This window comes from Octodon degus, unplaced genomic scaffold (assembly GCF_000260255.1).
Source record: "Octodon degus isolate 3935 unplaced genomic scaffold, OctDeg1.0 scaffold00106, whole genome shotgun sequence".
NCBI classification, from domain to species: domain Eukaryota; kingdom Metazoa; phylum Chordata; class Mammalia; order Rodentia; family Octodontidae; genus Octodon; species Octodon degus.
Genome location: NW_004524682.1, coordinates 10074089 through 10090883, shown reverse-complemented (window position 1 = coordinate 10090883; position 16795 = coordinate 10074089). Strand labels below are relative to the sequence as shown.

Genomic DNA, 16795 nt, shown 5'->3' with positions numbered 1-16795 from the left:
GATAAGCACATATGCTCTCAGGGTGAGATGTGTGCACAGAACATGTAGCTGTCACATGTGAAGACTGCCTTGGGCATGACAGTTAAAGCAAAGATTATTTTTGTTGTGTTGTTTTGGCATTTTCATTGTAGTTCATATAAGAATTTATTTCCAAGTTTATCTTTTAGGTTTTGTAAGCAAATACACAATTGATGTGTAAATGTTGATTTTTACTTTAAATGTGTAACGTATATTAAGAATTTAATACTTTCTTTTATTAACATTTTATATTTCTGTGAACTTCACATTTATGACATAATAACCTCCTGAGATAAAGAGCAAAACTAGTGATATGTGAAATATGTCCAACACAAAAGCCAAGAAACCAAAATACATATGCTGTCAGTATATTTTATGCATATGGAACATGCTGTTGTCATGTGTGTAGACTGCCTTGCCATATGATAATTGAAGTAAAGCTTGTTTTGGTAGAATTTTATTGCTTTATTTATTGTAGTTCATGTAGGAATTTGTTTCTGTTTTTATTTTTAGATATTGTACATCAATTCGATGTTTAAAATTTGATGCCTTTTATAAAAATTTAATAAATACCAAGTATTCAATACTTTATTTTTAAATATTTTCTTGTAAATACTCATTGAGTAATATAATCAGACTCATAAGTTAAAATTAATAATTTATAAATAGATGTATTCTAAAGAGTAAACGAGATTTCTTTTTCCTATTTTAGTATGGATCAACAGGGTCTACAGGGTCTCATTACGTAGATCGAACTTGTTGTGATTTTCCTGTGTTCAGCCTCACAAGAGCTGGGATTACAGGTGCGCATCTCCGTACCCAGTCTCAATCACATTCTCAGCGCACCCTGGGCGCTGGGTCGGCACAGCACGCCGGGAATGGAACCCAGCAGCTGCATCTGCCTAAGCAGGAATTTTAATCTGCTGTGCTATTTGGCAGGCCCTCATGAGTATTATACACACATAATAATATGCCCTTATGGAAAAATTGGGGTTTGCCCATAGGAAGAGAGGTTTAATTTAGTTTATCTTTTCAGAAGGATTTTATTTATTGTTTTATTTTATTTTATTATCATTATTTTTTTTTTTTTTTTTGGTCTGGCTCAGGCTGCCTTAAGGGCGGGACTGTTAACGCAGGTGATATTGAGGATCAAACCACTTTATCCTGCACCTGACTGAGTTTGCATGAGCAGGCGCTTAAACAACTGAGCTAACTGGCAGGACCCCTAGTTTATGTTTTCAGAACATTCAATATGTTCTCATCAGACTTTAAGGCAGAACCCTCATGGAAGAGAATTTTGATAGAACAAAGCTGTTTATTTAACTGTGGCCGGGAAGAAGTGCTGGGAAAAGTACCAAAGAGGAAAGAGGGAAACACTGTAAAGTAGCTCAGGCCACCTAAAGGTACCCAGGATGTGCTCTCCTAATCTATCAGACAACTCTAATAATCCAATGAAGTTAGCCTATCTGGATTAACACACAATCCACCCCTTCAGCTTCACTCTTAAACTCACCTCCGTAACCCAGAATGAATCTCTAAATAAATACAAAAGCAGGCTCGGGATGCTTCATAACATAATATAAATATTATAGTCTGTGTACAACCAAAACAAAATTCCTTTCCTCAAATCATGTGTTCAAGACTCCAACTCAATATCTCCTTTAAGACTGAAGGTTAACTTTTATCTGTGTATCTCTGAAAAAGTAAAAATTACATTATTTAATCCCAAAATATAACTGCAGAAGTTAATATTACCATGCCAAAAGGGAAAACAGAGGATAGAAAAAAAAAATAAACGAGACCAAAGAAAGACTGAAAATCAGTGAAAAACATTGTGTTCTGCAACTTCACATCTTTTATCAAGAGCACACAGTGGCAGAATGTGAATTTGAAGGTCTTGGATGGTCCCAATCCCATGGCCTGACCCGCTGTACCTCACATTTTTTTGAACCTGCTCTACTCACAGCCTGCTGTTTCCTTTGACAGGTTTACCTTAATTCTTAAATCTGCAACTTCCTGGGGTAACATTTAAAGCCTCTGTCTCCATGTGCATGCTCCATGGAATGACCTAAGAGCTACTTCCTGGTTTCTCATTCAGGTCTTCCTGTGTAATCTGGTAGAAGCCTCTCTGACCTCTTAATTCTTACATTGTGGTTACCAGCAAACCAGGCATCATGGATAATTCCAAGTCTACTGTCAGTAGGAGAAGTAGCCAGGCACCTTTAGACTGTGGTATAGCAGTTTCTGTAGGCCTGGGTGGCATGAGCTCAGAGAAATGAATCCTGGAGAACAGTTCCTTAGGAGGTCCTTCTTCATAGAAGTTTATAGAGATTCCATTCTCAAATTAAAGTTACACTTTTTCAGCCCTGAGCCTAAGATGTAGAGCCCGTACCAATTTCTAAGATGCCTCATAATGTCACCACTAATCTCTTTGGCAACCACATCTGTTTTCTTTCTGGGTTTACATGACGTTCCTTCTAGGTGCAAATAAAGATTTCAATTTTTTCTTCTATGTCTTCTCCCCATATTCTCATTATTAATAAGGCTAAAGGGAGCAAAAAGTAATCAAGTTTGAATGTAGGGCTGCAGTAAAATTCCTCTGTCAGATTAATTAGTCAGTCCACTGCCTTTCATTTCAGTCTCCTGCAAAGTCTCACCACATGGACAAAATGCAGACACATTTTCTGCTAGAGTAATATAAACAGCCTCTATTTCAGCTGCAGATGTTCCAGTTGAAAGCTCCTAAGCCTGGGTTTTACTGTCCTACAAACACTTATATTCCTGTAAGCATTCTGGTAGCTGAGCTCTGATTAGAATCACACATCCGGCTGTGCTCATTGCATTTCAAAGATTTTCTAACCTTCAGCTCCAAAATTTCCAAACTCTTCCCTCAAAGGTTATTAAACCACATGGTCAGATACAGTCATAGCAATGACTGCCATATTAAGTTTCTGTATTGTTTATTATTCCTCATGCTGAGCCGCAACAACTAACACCTAAAACTTATAGGAGCTAAGGGTTAATTTAGCTGTTATTTCAGTAGATTCAGTACTTCTCTGGCAGGGTTCATGGTGGAAATCTCATAGTAGAAGTATATGGCAGAGCATATCTGCCTAGTTCCTGGAGACTTAGCAAAAAAAAATTGTGAAAAGTGCCAGACAGAAGTAGTTAAGTTATTGTACAAGGTGCACACATTGAACCTTCCGAGATCCATCCAAATATACATTATTACCCTGATGAAAATAGACATATACGGGTCAACATTCACATTCACTTAATTGTACTTCATTAACTGTTTCTTGGATGTCACAGCTAGTTCAATAAGGGAAAAAAAAATTTTAAACTGGATGATATGAAAACTAGAAGACAATAAATAGAAACATGGAGTCAGCCAGGGAGACGTTAGTCCGTGGTGCCTGTTCTCCAGTCCCTCACTGTGCTCACTGCTTCCCAGATGCCATACTGTGAGCCAGTTGCCTTCATGCAGGAGACTCAAATTTCTGTGTGCTATGCCAGGAGCACCCATGGACTGAAACCTCTGAAACATGAGCCAAAGTAATCCTCCCCTTTAAACTGTGAGCACTGGATACTCTGTCTCCTCAAGGAGGAAATTTACTAAAATAGTCATCATCACCTTAGATGAACAAATAGTAATTTAAAACATGACATTAAGAGAAAGTAATAAATAAAAAATGTGTGTGTGTGTGTGTGTGTGTGTGTGTGTGTGATTTCTCTCACATGAATCTTCAGGATGTTATTCTTCAGAACAGGCAGACAAGTAATTTAGAGCCCATTTTGGAAACAAAACACCCGTACCCAGAACATACCCTGTACTCTTACAAATCCTAAAGAAAGATTATGTGTTACTTGTTAAATCTGCTGAAAGAAAAAAAAATACATTGTGTTGCTGAAACAATATAAATTTATTTTCTTTCATTTATATAAGCTAGATATCCAAGATCAAGATGTTTGCAGTTTGCTTCTTTCTGCAAACTCTAAGGGAAAACTATTCTTGCCTCTATTCTAGCTTTCATGAGTGGGCTGGTAATCTTTTGCACTTCTTGCCTTTTCTTATGTTGCTTTAACTTTTGTTTCTGGGTCTAAGTGTTCTTTCTTTAAGGGAACAAAATATTTCAATTAGGACTTGTCCTACTTCAGTAGGAGTTCATCTTACCTAATTACAACTGTGACCATCATACTTTTAAAAAGTTCATATGCCGAACTACTGTACTTAAAACCATGGCATATGAATTCTTTACTTATTTGTTGGAAGTGCTGTGGATTAAACTCAATGCTCTATGAATGCCAGGCAAGCATGCTTCTAGTGAGCTGTCCTCCCCAATCAGCAGATGGCTTCTTGAAGGGTGCAATTCAGCTTGTAGCAGACAAATAATCCAGTTAATCAAAACATGTAAATATTGAAAGTTATTACACAAGTACCTTGTGATGTTGCCAAGTGACCTGACCCAAGAAGCTCCAGGCACCACAGACACAGACAAGCTTCTGTGGAGTCAACTGTCTGAAGAGACATTGCCACAGAGTTTAGCCCATTTAGGGCGAAAATGAGGGGGATTCCTCCATAGAGTGCATCTGCAGACATGGATTTCAGCTAGTGAGAGGTATTCTTAACTACTCAAACCAAAAAGCAAGATGGGATCACATCTGAGCAAGCTGCTGTTGTTTACGAATTCTGAAGAAAGCACATGCTGAGGGCTGATTAGGCAAGATAATTTTCTGATTTGATTCTTGTAGATGTGGTCTTTAGACTGAAACATGAGCCAAAGTAATCCTGCCCTTTAAATTGTGAGCACTGGATACTCTGTCACTAAAGTGCCTGCTTAGGCATGCTTAGCCAGGTTCAGGGGACTGAAGTTCAATCCCAAGCACCATATGCTGTGCCAGCCCTGCCCTCAGGGTGGGTTGAGCTGGCCCAAAAAAAAAAAAAAAAAAAAACACACACACACACACACACACACACACACACACACACACACACAAGCCAAAATCTGAGAGAGCCTCATACACCAGAGCTGTTGGAAGGATGGTCTTTGGGGCCTGAGCCCAAGAGCTCATGGCATATCTGTCAAGATACTTAGCTCAAATGAACACTGCTGTTGCCAAGATAGAGCTGGAATTTGGGGAATGTGGACAGGAATCTTCATTTCTATATGTGTAATTTGATGAGCTGAAAGTGAACCAAATACCAAAAAAACTTTTAGAGGTAGAAGAAAGTGGCACACTGATGCAACCAGCCTAAGTGAAGATATTATAGGAAAGACTTGGAATTATGAATCAAAGGTCTTCATGATCTCTCTCTACCACATGTACAAGAATCAAATCAGAAAATTTAATAAATTCATTTCACTCTGAAATAAGATAGAAAAATAAATTAGGTACCAAGGAGACAGGAAAGTCATAAATTTAAAACTGTGCTTAAAACAAAAGAAAAAACTTGAACTGCAAGATGCAAATTTACCCAGAATAGCAAGACCCTTTTATTCCCCTCTATAAACTTACTCAAAAATTCCTGACTCTTAAGTATAAGTCTGTTTATTGGACCACATGCTTTTCACCTATAAATTGAGCCTGTCCTTTTTCTTTCTTTCATGTACAAGGAAGCAGTAGGATTGAGCAGGTAACAAATCTCTACATTTTAAACACATGCAAGGGTTTGCATGTTAACTGAGCCCACTGATGGGTAGTATTCTGACAGACACTGGAAGTATCCATGCTGGATCAGTCCTCTGGAGGACATCCCAAGACGCCTTAGAAGTCCCCAATCCCAGACATATGTGTCGCTTTCCTGAGGACTTGCCCTGTCTTTTCTCAAAGTACCTACTATAATTCTTCCTAAAAGAAACATCTGTCAGGCCTGTTAGTACTGCATTCTGAAATATTTTTCTCTGAGAAGTAGTCTTATTCAGTGGGACAAGAAAAAAAAAAAGCATCTTCAGTTTAAAGAAGAGAGCTTTATTTTGGGTGGCAGTCTCAGAAGTCTTCATCTTTTCACGTTTGGCTGCCCAAAGTAGCGTGTGGAAGCCCAGGGGTGGAGGGAAGCTTCCGTGGGGCAGCCTGAAGCAGAGAGGTGAGGCAGCAGGAAGGGAGACACACAGCTAGGGTCATGTGCTGGTGACCAGGGCCTGCCTACCGGGCCTGACCCGGACCAGCAAGTCAGCTGTGCTGCTGCCCTTCAGAAGGAAGAAAAATACACTTATTGCTGAAATAGATCCAAATTATGCAACATCTTCACACCAACACTGTATGTCTTTATTAGGTAAAGATATTTTACTCATTATAACTTGTTACATGGAAAAGAAATAGCAGGCGTTAGGACATTAATTTTAACGGGGATGTATTTTTACAGGCAAACATCTCATGCATGAGTCTTGCTTGTGGCACGTAAATCTTTAGAGGACATTTCAGATCCAATTGACAGCACAGTGAATACCAAGTTCTATGAATGGAGGGAGCAGATTGGGGTGTCCCATTCTTCTCTGGGGAGCATACTTAGACCCCACGTGCTGAATACTCCAAATTATTGAATTTAATTAATAACCCGTATTTCTTAATAGTAAACTTATATGCCACAATCTGTTTAATTTTAATTATTAAATTGTAATTTACATTTTATTTTTTTCAAAATGTTTCATGAGTGTATATTTTCCACACATAACAATTTCATTCCTAGTGGATAAGGTAACTAACTCCTCTAAACTCTCTTATCTTCTCTCATTTCCCCTCCCTCCCTTCTCCTTCTGTCTCTTGATTCTTTTCCCATTGAACAAAGGTCTATTTACCTGAATGCTGGCATCTGTCTTTTATTTTCTTCTTTATTTATATTTTATATTTCTCATTTAAAAGATAGATGATCAATCAGCATGTAGATACATCTCAATGGCTGGAATTTCAATAATTCTAACAAAGTAATTTTTGCGGCAAGTGACAGCATTTCTTAGAACAGATTTCACCAAAAATTGTTTACTGAATATTTAGACTCCTAAAGATACAGTCAAGGATGTATTAGCAATAAAAATTCTGAAAGTGCTGTTAGTTATTATTTATTTTCCTACTTTGAACAGTCTATTTTTTTTTTTATGAAAGCAGTAGGAATATATCTGACTAGTGAAATCTGTTAGGCTTTGTCTTATTAGATCACTTTCATTGTCTTTCTGTTTTCTAAAATTAATTTGAAGAATTTAACTCCATAAAAGCACATGTTTTAACATTGGACAGAATAGCTGACTTCTTAAAAATGGCTTGTCTTTACGTAAAGAAATATTTTCATAGCATTTTTCAAACTTCTACATCCTGCATTAAACCTTATTCTTATTATTAACATTCCTGTAAGAACAGTTTCACTATTCTTTATTGCTATAGTTTCATTCCCATGTTACTTTGTCTTGATTTATAATGCAAATAAAAAATAGAAAATCAATACCTAAATTAATGTGGATGGTAAATGTGATGCTGTATTATTTTCTAATATTATATATACTTATTTATATTTCTAGTAACATAATTATTTAGCATACAAGTTCAGGTTTTCAACTTTCAGGTGAATTTTTAAGCGTAAATATTGAAGTCTAATTCAATTAATCTTATTCTAACATGGCTCAAACTGCATAATAAATCAAATTTCATTTTTTACAACTGCTAAAAATTAAGAAAAAAATCTATATTCTCCTGGGAATCAAAGTAAGAACCCTGTACTTTCCAGGCAGGCACTGTTCTGCTGAGTTTTATCCCCAGAACCAAAATCAAGAATTTTAAGCATGTGCTGAAATTTCCACAATCTTGACAGTAAATAATGACACTAGAGGAGTATTATGATGGAGAAATATGAGATTGTATTAAGAAAGACTGAGAATAACTAAAAATTAGGTAAAAATGAAAAAGACATCAAGTCAGTGCCTCGATATAAAGATAACACTGACTGAGTGCAGCCATAACCATACAAAAGATAAGAAAGCTAGAAAGACAAAAGGATTCTCTGGCCAAGGGTCCAGGGTCTTAAGGGAAGGAAACCACATGGAACAACGTCTGTATCTACTGTCAGAATGACTAATTTGCTGAGTGCCAGAGACCGGAGGACGATGCAAGCGTCTAAGGTGTAAGTGATGTGATGCAGGAGTGCTGATGTGATGCAAAAGCAATTTCTGATGCACTGAGGGGCACAAGTTATGCTTAGTTAATTTCTTTGTAAAAACTGAAAAGCAATTTGTAAAGCCTGCTGCGGTTAGGATGAAAAATATGTGTGTTCCTCTCCAGTTCCTGTGTGGAAGCTCAGACCCAAGCGGAACAATATTAAAGGACAATGGAGGTAGGAGGAGGTGTGCCAAGAGAGGTCCTTGTGGTTCTCTTTGGTTTTGCTCTAGCTTCCTGTGTGGCCGTGAGAGTGTGCTCTACTTCTCACACACAGTCCCATCTGAGGGTGTCCACATGGTGTGAGCTGGCCAACAAGGGCACTAAATAACGGCCAGGCTGAGGGGACAGGCCAACCTTAGACTTTTAGCATCCGAAATTTTATGTTGTATAAATCATTTTCTTAATAAAGCACCAAGTCTCAAGTACTTCATTCTACTGACATAGTAAAACAAAGTTGAAATCAATCTTAGAAAATGAACCACCAAGTTTCATTAAGTAAGATTAAGGAATATGATTATCATCAGCCATTTCATAGAAGGGAATCAAACATACTAAAAAATGACATATTTTCATACTAGGTGGCAGTATGTCTGTGGTGTTAGGACATTTTCTCTCATTCCTCTATAAAGACTCCACACAATGGTCTCACACAATCCTTTATATCTTTCACTGATAGATACCAACTTAATCTTAGTTTTTCTCATTCTATTGTTCCAAGGGAAAAAGAAAACTTAGGAGTGAAAATAATTTATTTTAATGGTCATGTAAAATTTTCACATGGAAATACCACTTACACTGTTAATTACATTGGCTTATATACATTGCCAAATTTAAAAACAAGTGAGGCTAGAAAAATATGTTCAGTCTGTCAATCCATGAAAAGTGAATGATTTTTGAAGTTTTGCTGGCAAGTTAAGCCTTATAAATTTTATGAAAAAATTATTCTGCATATTTCAAGAGAAAATCTTCAAAATTGTTGAAAATTATCAAAAATACCAAAGTAGTCAGGGAAAATTAATATCAATTATTAAGATAAAAATCGATTTCCAACTTTTAAGAAAAACCATCACAGTACAACTTTTATGTTTAGAGAATTACTCAGACAAGAAACACTGTGTTATAAAAACAAGCAAACATCTTCATGAATCATACTAGCAAGCAGAGGAAATTATGACAAATGATTTTTTTTTCTTTTGTATTTTAGGGAAAGTTCTACAGGTTGTTCAGGGTGTCACTAGTAGATCGGACTTGTAGTGATCTGCCTGTTTATAGCCTCCAAAGAACTGGGATTACAGGTACACACCACGAGGCCCAGTCTTAATTGCTCTGGCCTGCCTGCAGATGCTTTAATCTGCCTAGCTATTTGGCCGGTCCAATAACAAATACATTTTCAAAATATGTTTTAGTATGAAAGTTGAGTTATCTATCATGCTATTCTATGAGATGACAATTTTAAATATTATAAGAAATTAAAGCAATATTTATCTATTTCTGATTTGTGAAAGCATAAACACACATATAGATAACTATCCCAAGACAATGCAGTTTCTATCTTATATCTGAGTTACTTAATTCTTATTCTTCTAGGATAAGATAAAAATACTGTATTTTCTTTAATAATATTTAGCTATAAATGCATTTTGATAGTTACCTGGTTATGCAATTGTTGTTAAGGTACTAAAGGAGATTGAATTTCCTTGTTTACAGAATTGTAATTAATGAAATCAATCTTTCAGACTATTTTGTTGTTTAAACTAGAACTAAACTAGGAATTAAAGATATGTTAAGCTCACTAGCATTAAATTCTGCTTTGGAATACTATATTAGAAAATGTTTAATAAAGTTGTTTAGTAGTGCTAGTATTTATAATTTGGTTATAATGGTCAATTATTATTTCAAACAATTTTTTGAAATTATTTAAGGAGCTACAAAAAAATAAGAATATAAAAGGAGGGGCCAGGGAAATAGTTCAGTAAAATGAGTGCCTACCTGGCAAGCGCGCAAGGGTGTGAGTTCAATCCCCAGTTCTGCAAAAAAAAAAAAAAAAAAAAAAAAAAAAAAAAGAGTTACATTTAGGAAAATGTGAATTTAAGATATTTCTTCTTAGCTTTTAATGAGAAATGATGAGCACATTATTGGAGTTTAGTTTTGAGTTCATTGGTTTTTATCTTTTTAAAGAGAATAAAAGTAGTCAAAACATAATACAGAATTTCACTAAGCAAAATGATAGGAATTCAACAATTGTTGTGTTGTATATTGTTGTCTTGAATTTAGTTGTTCAGATTTACAGATATAAGCATTATTTAAAAAGCAAATATTTAAAAAGAAGAAAAAAATATAAGCATCTTCTGTTCCTTTCAATAGAACAGCAAAACTCAGCACTACAATTATCCAAGCTATCCACTATATATACATATATATTTTCCTTTCTTCTTTCTTTCTCTTCCCTCCTTTCTTTCTTTCCTTCCTTTTCCTCATCCCAGTTGTTCCTTCCCTTTGAAAAGATTCTTTTTTCTTCTCAGTATCTATTTTACTTTTCCAATTTTATTTAATCTGTCAGGTTCTTACACTAGAGAAAAATATGATTTTTGCACATCCAGGAATTTAGTTTTACGTTTAGTTTTGAAATGCCTATTCTTTTTTTTTCTGTGTTTTTAGGGTGTTCAGGATCTCACTACTAAATCAGACTCATACTGATTCTCCTGTTACAGCCCCCCAATAGTTGAGATTACAGGCGTACTTCAATGAGCCCAGTCTCAGTTGCCATCTCAGAGTGCCCCACCGGCAGGGCCGGCACAGCAGGCCTGAGGATTGAACCCCTGGCCCCTGAGCCTGCTTGCAGGCACTTTAATCCACTGAGCTATTTGGCTGGCCCACAATGCCTATTCTTGCTTAAATTATGTATTTCTTTGCATTATTACAGCTTAGTTTGATTTTACAAAACCTCAAATATATGCTCGTTTTGTTTTGCTTTTTATATGGGCAATTATATGATGACACCTTAAGATATTTTAGTTAATTATTTGTGCTGTGAAATAGACTCCTAACATAACCTGAACAATGTACAGGGACCATGTTTTTCTAAATAATATTAAAGATAGGTGATGTGATGCATAATGAGATGCTGTAATTATAAGTTATAGTGTCTCTGTATAAATATGCCATGTGTAACTGGGGAGTAGGCAAGGAGAATAATTATTTGAGCTTCTGAATTTAGTTTGTGGCCATTTGTATGTGGCAATAGAAAATGTAACTTAGCAGTTAAGCTGGATTTTAGATTTGGTTGGAATAGGAGCAGCTCAAAAGAATAGCAAATTAAAGCTCTTGGTGTGTCTAGGTGTGCCTCAGGAACATGACCTTGGGGTTCAGATCAAGTTCTGAGAGACCACTGCCTTACTCTGATTCCTGCCTTGATGTTCTGTCTTGTCATTTCTGCCCTGGGTCCAGCCAATAATGAAATGAATCCACAGAAAATATGAGGCATATGAAATGACTCTTCATTCAATGTGTCCCTTGGTATTGCATCTCTCCAGTGGTCAAGCTGAATAATACACAAATAAAAGTTTTCAGCCTCCCAACGAGATACTACTTAGGTGCTACTGAGGTGGGACCTCAAATTCAGATGTGGCTTTGGAATTTGCCTATACCAGATGGAAGAATACTAAGAAGTATGGTGCAAGTAGCCTATATTGTTGGTAAAATATGAGTGAATATTGAACATATTGTTAGCAAAATATGAGTGAATAAAATGTTCCAGTGAAACCTCAAAAACAATTGAACATTATAGAGAAAGTTTAAAGTACCTTAGCATAAGCCCAAATGGTTGGGAAATTCCAGAAATAATGAGAAACAACTCAGTCAAAAATAAAGTAAGAATTTTGAGCAATATAACTGAAAATACCCAATGCTATTTCAAAAACTTACATTGTATTCTACAGATGTCTATAAGGTAGAAGTTGTGAATAACAAACCTAGATATGTACATAAGGAGCTATTCAAGTGTTGAATATTCTCTTTAGTTTCTTTATTCTGCTTGCAATACAATGGGAAAAGAGCAAAAAGACAAGGTTATAGTTATCAGACAAAACCGTACTAGAAAGAGATTTTCAACATTTTCTTTCTACAGATGATATAGTAAATCTAAAATGCCAATTAAAACTGTGATGCATAGAGATAAGATCATGTGCTTCTGCCATGTTTTGAAAAAATCTTGGAAGATTAGTTCATTCATTTAAGAGTGTGCCACAATGTCTGCCTAATGAAATCAGAGAGATGTCAGGTAGGACAAGGGCATTGTACCACAATCGTTTTGGTAGTGGCTGAATATGAATAAAGGGATATATGAGTAATATTGGCAGAAGGGCCAGTCAAATAGCTCAGCAGATTAAAGCGCCTGCAAGCAGACTCAGGGCCTGCGGTTTGATCCTCAGTCCTGCAGTGTCAGTCCCACCCCCGGGCTGAGACTGCCATTGAGACTCAGCATGGTGGCTCTTGTCTGTAATCCCAGCTCTTGGGAGGTTGTAAACAGGAGAATCAGTTCAAAAGAAGCTCTGTTGAGAGGGATGAGGAAAGTAAATGAAATATGCAAACCTATAAGGAACCCATTAAAATGTTTAGTCACATAGATACATTTTATGCACAATTCAAAAATTATTATGTCCCATACTATGATTTCTATAGCCAGTAAATTAAGCACCATTTAAGTTTTCCAAATTTTCAATCTGAAAGATAGTGGGGAGAAAAATATGTATGGTAAAAGTACTAGATACAATAACTTAAATAAATAGGAAAATGCAGGTTTTATTTATTTATTTTTTTCCAGAACCGGGGATTGAACTCAGACCATTGCACTTGCCAGGGAAGTGCTTATTCCTCTGAGCCATCTCCCCGGCCCTGGAAAATGCAAGTTTTAAAAATTAAAAAAAATGAGGAAAATCACTATGAGTCCGATCTAGTAGTGAAATCCTGAATACCCTGTAGACCCTTCCTTAAAATACAGAAAAAAATTAACATAAAATAAAAAGTTAAAGGGAATTATTGGTGGAAGTGCCCTTCACTTAGTGGACTATGCCCCAGAACAGATAAGGTATCGACCCAAGTTTAATGATGAATGTATCTCTTGAGTAAGACATAGATTATTTTGGGTGGACAGGGATAGATAAACATAGTGCTAAACTGAGTAAACCTGCTGGTCCCTCAAACTCATAGTGGCACAAAGAGACTAATAAACTTCTCAAATGAAAAACATGAACTATTTTTCATTAAAAAAAAAAGAATGATGACTTAGTGGGCAGGTGCAGTACCCAGAGATCAAAACAAAGAACCTAGTAACTAAGCCCAAGAACAGTACCAAGTAAAATACATAAAGGAAAGATTTTAAGTCTGAAAACCTCACCAACTGACATTAGTTCGATTTCGGCCAATTAACATCAGAACTCAGTTTCATTGCTTAGCTCTTTGTGCCTTCTATTATCTTCACACTTTAACTGGAAACTTCTGTATGTTCAATCTAAACTATTGTCTGCACCATAATTTTATACTGGGAACAAAAAGTGTGCATTATACTGGGAATACTAATGGAAATGTCCTCTGCTGTTTCCTAGGACCACAATGTAGAGGATTCAAATTAAAGGATCTTTTTTTCTCCATGGGTTCCACTCAGACACTGTTTTAACCTAAGTCACATGATTTATAAAAGAACTTAGGATTTATTTAAGGGCTATAAAGATATGAGTTTGAACTTTTAATTGTTATTGTAACAAGATGAGATATTTGAGGAGCATGAAGGAAAGATGAATACATTTTACCTCAATAGGGAGTATAAATAAAGCGAGAGAGTGGAATGTGTTGTTGTCTTTCTAGGATATGCCCCATTGCTTCTCTTTCTGATGTTGCTCTTATGTTCAAACTGTATCACATGGCAAAGGGCTTGTGTAGACAAAATCAAGGTTACTTTTTAGTTGATATCGTAGAAGATCATGTGGAGGAGAATAAGCTAATCATATGAGATCTTCAAAAGCAGATGATAAAAAAGAACTGATAGCAGAAGTCAGATAGATTCATTTTATGAATCTAACTTGAAAGAGGATGTATGTTCTCCAAGAAATAAGGGCTTAACTGATCTAAGAAGAAAGAGCAAACCTCTTCTTAGATCCTCATTGTGCTTGGAATGAGATTGAGCCCCAAATCTGCCAGATAAGTGCCCCATCAGAGAATTTGATATCCTGCCCATGTCAATTTCTGTTTGTGAAAATCAAATCAAAGAACACTACTAATCTAATTTGAAATTCTCACCCAAACAACTCAAATATAATAAATACTGTTTAATACATATTTTCATAATAGTTTTCAGGTTACAATGTAAAAGTACAATACAGGTACTCTCATGAGTAGTATTTATAAGGTATTTCTTATAAAATATTACAACTTTTCCAGATGTTTCCATGACTATACTTTACAACACTGGCTTTTTACTACTATCTTGTATTCACTCAAAGTTAGAAGAATTTGCAACGGAGCCAGAAGCCAGCAGAAATGGAAGACACGTAGATTACTAATGGCCATTGTTGCTACCACCTGAAAAGTAGGAAATAATCTTAATGTTTACTCTTGTTTTAGATATTTTCTGGTTTTGAATAGGATCAAATGCTGATGAAGGGTCCCACAATAACTTGAAAAATCCTTGCACTGCTACCACTGTGTGGCCTTTTCGCATGCTATAAAGAACTCTGTGGACTGGAAGTATATTTAGCTATTTCTTGTGTCAAAATTAATGAGATATAGAAATCAAATGAAATTTTATAAGAAATACAAATATTGACAATTTAAATATACTAGATTTATAACTTGTCAATTACTCATACAGAACCAAATATATTCTTTCTGAAAAAATAATTGATCTTTTCCCTCCAATTTGTGTTTACATTTAAAAATGACAGAATTATATGTTTTGTGTTCAGCACATTTTCAATTATAATCTTCCTAAAATCTTTCAAAAGAGGTAATTGCATAACCTTCGTATAAATGGAATGGTAAAAATTTGACAGCTATATAAAATGCAGGTATGACAAAGTACTGAAATGCTTCAAGAAGAGTAAACAGAATAAGAACCTTTTTGTATAGTACACTGCAATCCTCTAAAGTAATCTCTCTGTGACTCCATGGTCTAGAACATAAATTTGCATTCACTGAATGCATCATGAGTTAGAAAATACATAGAAAGGTAAAAAGGCAATTGTCTCATAAATTAATGTTAACTGGCTTTCACAATCAATAATCCCTATCATATATGAGTTAGGAGCTGTGGTCACAATTCCTCTCTAAGGAATAAAATGAAACCATGTATGGGACTTCAACATTCACCCATGAGTTTCATCTACGTGATTTCAGCATTTCAGCATGTCAACTGTGAGACTCAGTAGGGTGCACCAAAATTCAATTATGAGAATCTGTCTCTCTATCTGTCTACCTATCTGTTGTGAGTCACGTGAATCATTTAATGAATTTCTTCAATCAGAATCTATACATTATGTTTTCACCTCTTGCACATCAAATCTAGTGCTAGGAAACTCCTGAATTCTCCCTAAAGTGAAAATGATGATAAAAGGTAAATCATTTTAATTAACTCAGGACATCAAGGCATCCAAAACAGCACAACTAAAGACACTGGTAAAAAATGATTTCCAGAGTTGCCTCAGTAAGGGACCAGGACAGTGGGATAAATTTGTTTGGAGGGAGAAGGAGGAATTTGAGGGGGATTACTGCTGATTTGGTTGGTATTCATTTATTTTGAACAGACATATTATTTGAATATATGTCTCATGTAAATTTAAATTTAGCAACATAGCAGTGAATATTGTATACTTAAATAATCAGAAGTTCTAGAAATTATATGCACACGCAAAAGTATTGAGACATGGATAGTTAGACATAAACAAAGGTCAAAATAGACCTTGCATAAAATCCTTCACAAACACAGACAAGAATGTTTAAATTTTCTCTAATATTTCATCAAGGTGCAAATTGCTTCTTCAGAGGAAGTTCATTCTTAATCTTTTTTATGCAATGGTCTCAAATATGACAGAAAGTGTTTTATCATTTCAATGAGAAGTCAGTTAATATTTCACATCCCAAAGTGAAATTTCACCCACTGTTATGTCTTGATGATGGATCACGTAGCACTTAGTAAAAGTTGCACTTCACATCATGTTATTCAATAAATTGCTTTGAGGTAGGCTTCTATTTTTCCTGTTAGAAATCAAGATTATGTGGTCTTAATGTTAGCTTGTTTCCAAGTGCCAATATGAGAAATGGTTATCCTTAGGTATAGAAATGAGGAGTGAGTGGGCATGTAAATGCCCACTGAAAAAACTAAGATTAACCACCATCAATCTACTTAATTCTTTCTTCTATTTCTTTTTTAATGGAAGAGTCTACAGGGTGTTCAGTGTCTCACTACTAGATGGGACTCATAGTGATTTGCCTGTTTACAGCCTCCCAAGAGCTGGGATTACAGGCGCCCACCCAATCTCAATCACTGTGTCAATGTGCCCCAAGGACTAGCCCGCAAAGCAGTCTTTCTTCTCTTTTACCCCGTGCAAATATGGGTTTTCATAGTGGGTAAATAAATAAA

At 35.7% G+C, this 16795-nt stretch overlaps 1 pseudogene; it reads left to right on the top strand.

The window, feature by feature from the left end:
- Positions 1–4464: 4464 nt before the first annotated feature.
- On the top strand, positions 4465–5275 carry LOC101591020 (annotated as a pseudogene).
- The last annotated feature ends 11520 nt before the right edge of the window (positions 5276–16795 follow it).